At 31.4% G+C, this 4471-nt stretch overlaps 1 protein-coding gene across 1 annotated transcript in view; it reads left to right on the top strand.

Moving 5' to 3' along the window:
- The window catches only part of LOC106464731 (sodium- and chloride-dependent GABA transporter 1-like), a 52671-nt gene that overhangs the window by 14299 nt on the left and 33901 nt on the right, over positions 1-4471 (top strand). The gene's annotated exons all lie outside the window — the stretch shown is intronic.

The raw sequence follows: 4471 nt of genomic DNA on the forward strand, positions 1-4471 counted from the left end.
GTGCACTGTATGTTTTTGACAAGTTTTCAATATCTAGGTTTTGCCTGTTTCGTTTTTTTTTACTTGATTCTTTTTTATATTTCCACTTCTGTAATATACTTATGCTTTAAATTGGATACTAATATTTTTGGTATCCTAAATACACTATCATTTAGCTCCACCACACTAAATAGATATAACACTTAAAATTCTCAGTTTATTTATAGGTTTTGTTACATAATACCCCTTGAGTGAGAGTATTGTCTTCCTTATATTTCACAAGACATTTAATGTTTTTACTTTTCTTTATTTCTTCAAAGAGATTTAAAAACCTATGTATATATTAAATGTTTTTTTTTATCCCCCTATAATATATTTTTGGGCAGAGAATAATAATTTATTTGTATGTATTACTGCAGGAGTGAAAAGGTTTTCAGATAACATCAATGAGATGACTGGCCAATCTCCCAACTGGTATTTTGTGATTAGCTGGGTGTTTGTTGCTCCTGTTGTCTGTATAGTAAGTGTTGTTTAAATTGTCTGCTTCAATTAGTATAGTTTTATTTAGAGCTTATTTAATTGCATAGAAAACAAATTAGGTAGTGTGTAGTATTCAATTGATTAAATTAAATCTTTAGAAGTCTCAATTTATTCAATATAACAGACTTTCTGAGTGGTGTAAGCACTTACAAAATCTGTGCTTAACACATTTCAATTGGGTTTGGGAGTACAATCTAGTTTATGCAAGCTGTCAATAGCTTAAGGTCTCAAGAGTATTTTAGTAATGTCATTGACTTTTTGAGTGTAATAATGTTGATACAGAACATTTGTTCAGTTTTAATACTGTACAAAATATTAGAAATGTAAAAGTAAATAAAACTACTACTACTAGGATAACTTTTGTGTATCATCTAATGGAAAGAATAACCATTAGTGCTAAGTTGTAAAATAAAAATGTTAACAGTACCTTTGAAGCTTTTTGTGTAATGCTCCCAAATGAAGTATTTTACCCTAAGTTAAAGGCCTCTAATCATGAGAATACCCTTCACATTTCAGAGCATCTTCCTGTTTTCAGTCATCCGTTACAAACCCCTTGTGTATGCTCAGACTTATGAGTATCCGTGGTGGGGTCAGTTGATTGGCTGGCTCATTGCTCTGTCTTCAATGATCTGGATTCCCTGTTATATGATCTACTTTCTGGCTGTTACTCCTGGAACGTTGAAAGAGGTGAGAGATCTATTACCTCTTAGAGATATATCATTTTCTAATGTAAAATATATTGTTCTATATTTCTTCAAGAATTCAAATAGATTTAAAAACCTATGTATGTATTAAATACATGTTATCTATTTACAGGAATACCTCAACATTATTCTAAGTTGTAACTGTAGTTTAATTAGAGCTCTAAATAAACTTGCAATTTCTGTTACATGATTGATATGTATGCCAACTGCTAGTTTCCAATTTTTATTGCCTGTGGATGAAAGAATAGTATCTAATGCATTACATTAGATATTGAATACTTTTAAGCAAGCTTCATTGGACAAAACAAAGATTAATAGTTTCAGTTGAATCCTCAAACACCAACAAAAATAACTTCATATTATTATATATTTTTATTTAAAGCACCATTGTTTATCTGTAGCGTGTCATTGCCGGAATTACTCCACGGGTGAAACCACTCAGGGATCAAAGAGGGAGTAATACTCCTGAAGAAGCAGTTCCTTTAGAGAATGGATGTTATGGTGTTCCTCCTCCAGCATACTGTGAAACTATGGAAGAAGTGTGAGTTTTCATCCATGCTGGCTGTCCATGTTCTACAGAGTTTGAAGCCATTACTAAAGAAAAGTGTTCCACTGTGATCAAGCTGTGGGGGTTTTAATGTCCAGCATATTAGGTCTGCGGCCCGGGTGTCGCAGATAAAAGATAACCCATGGTTTTCTTAACCAAAGATGAGGATAAAGTCAGAAGAACAGTGGACAGCCTGAACTTTCCTGTGTGAAGTTCTGAGTTGCATAATATACAAAAATCCTGGTCAGGCAAAACTGAGAAGCACCATTGGGGAAACAGCCATCAGTGACTTGTAGATATTTCAAAAGTTTTGTGTATCGTTAAACCTGCAATCTAAACCAAATGAATAGTATTTTTAACGTGTAAATATCCAGAAGAATGTTTGTTTTTTGTATTTAATTATAACCGATGATTCTATATTCGATTTTTTTTTTAAGTGCTTCCTTTCTACCAAAATATTTTACTGCTTTCGTAATTGTACTCTGTGAAACAAAAATCCCTTTTTTTTTATGTTGAGAAAAAAATTAAACTGAATATTGTCAAGGGTGAATGTTTCCCTTAGAAATTGTGCAAAATAGATTTGGATTAGGTATGTTTAAATTTTGCCATAAACATGTAGTTCAATATGTATATAAACAGTATAAAATAATTTTTCTAAGCTTGTACAATCCAGTGAGCAGCTATTTCATTACAGTTTCAACAGAATTTTGACAAACAATTACAGCAGAAGGAACTTCACCAGAGATATTTGGCTGTAAATACTGCAAGTCTTTGTATTTTCATTTTGAACAAAATGATAGATCTATTGCCTTTTAATTTAAATAGTATCTGATTTTTCCGTGATAGTTGCATATAGATTCAATTTCTATATTTGGTACATCCAAGCAAAAATGGTAGACTTTTGGATCAACTTTTACTTAAAACATCAGATATCAGAAAAATGTAGTAAAAGAAGATTTCTTTCCAGAATATTGGTAAAATCTTTTAGGGACCAGGAAATCTTATTTCCCAAAATTCTTTAAAAAAAAAAAAAGGAAAAAGAGAAATAATTTTATTAGCATAATGATTTCGAACCTGCAGTATTACACAGTTTTATTATTTAATTGCATATCATCACAATTGTCCAGAGATTTTTGAAAAATGTCAAAATGTACTGTGTATATGTTGGTTGTTTCAATTTCAAATTTTTGAAACACATTTGATCATAGTATTAGTGATTATTTTTAATTAATTGCATTTTTTGTGCCCTCGGTTTAATTAATCAGATCATATAATGTGCTTGTCTTTATCATTAAATTTGTATTGAAGTTTCCTTTGTTTTGTTATTTTGAATATTTTTCCAGATGTCCTGTATCTAATATTAGAGTGTGATTGCTACAAGTACATTTTATAAAGATTTTCCAGTCAAGTACATTTCTCAAAGTGATGGTTAGACAAAAACAACAGAGTAGAAAGTTGTATGTAGAATAAAGAAAGATGAGCAGCAATGATATTCTGCTTCCAAAAACAATCTTCCTAGTAAACCTTACAGAACAGAAGAGACCATTTAAAACCAATGGGTTAGGTAAAAAGCTAAAAAGTTCATAGCAATTATCTCTAAAGATTTATTTATTGCAAAACATCACTGGAAAGATTGAAAATAAACATAATGGGTCATTAATTATGTTATTATTTTATCCTTGTTTTAATATGCAGTGGTGTGTGTGCCTGTTTCACTTTGTTGTCCTCTGATATAAAAATGCTTATTTAAATAGTTGATATTTAAAGGTTGTGATTAAGGTGTCCAGGACAGTGAAAATTTTATCAATCTGTAGATGAATGGCCTGTCTTTATTAACCTATATCTAAAATTGAGCATTATTTTCAGAATTAGTAGGCCAGATACCAGTCTTGAGTAAGGAAAAGCTTATTTCTTTTGCAATAGTGTTTGCAAACATAGTGGGAGAAGTTAGTATAATGGACTTCTAAATTTAGTCAAAGCTCAATCGCAATACGTGTGATAACAAAATAGATTATACTCTTCACGATGACCTAGATTTCTCTCTTTTTTTTTTTTTCTTGTGCCCACATAATTTGGTTAGTCAATGTGGCAGTCCTATAGAATAGAACTAATCCTACCCCCAGTAAATGTTTGGTTTTTAAAATCAGGGAAATCTGTTAGCATCTCAAAAACTAGAACGTTTTTCTTACCCCTCAAATGAAGTAGGAGACAGTGAATCCTGCAAGTTTATCATGAAGCGAAATATTTCAAGCCTGCCTTGATCATTTTGTCCATAGTTTTAGCATGGCATATTTTTCAACCAAAGTCCATGGTGCATACAATGGAACACTATAAACTGTTGTAAATAATTGTTTTTTTTTATTTAGTTTTTTTTTTGTGATAACATTACTGTATGTGATTTTTTGTTTGTTTTTTCAGAATAAAGATTTTCGTCAAGCAAGAAACCAACTTTGTCTTTGAATTCTCACTGGTTATTTCACACTAGAAATTCCCACTAAATTTCTTGTATAAAGTTATTGTCGTAATAACTATATATTATTACCTGTTTAAATCAATTTTAACTTCGAATCCCCATCCCACCAAATATGCTTGCCCTTTCAGCCGTGGGGGCGTTATAATGTGACGGTCAATCCCACTATTCGTTGGTAAAAGAGTAGCCCAAGAGTTGGCAGTGGGTGGTGATGACTAACTGCCTTCCCTC

The sequence above is a fragment of the Limulus polyphemus genome, unplaced genomic scaffold (genome assembly GCF_000517525.1).
Source record: "Limulus polyphemus unplaced genomic scaffold, Limulus_polyphemus-2.1.2 Scaffold1729, whole genome shotgun sequence".
In the NCBI taxonomy this organism is placed as follows: Eukaryota; Metazoa; Arthropoda; class Merostomata; order Xiphosura; family Limulidae; genus Limulus; species Limulus polyphemus.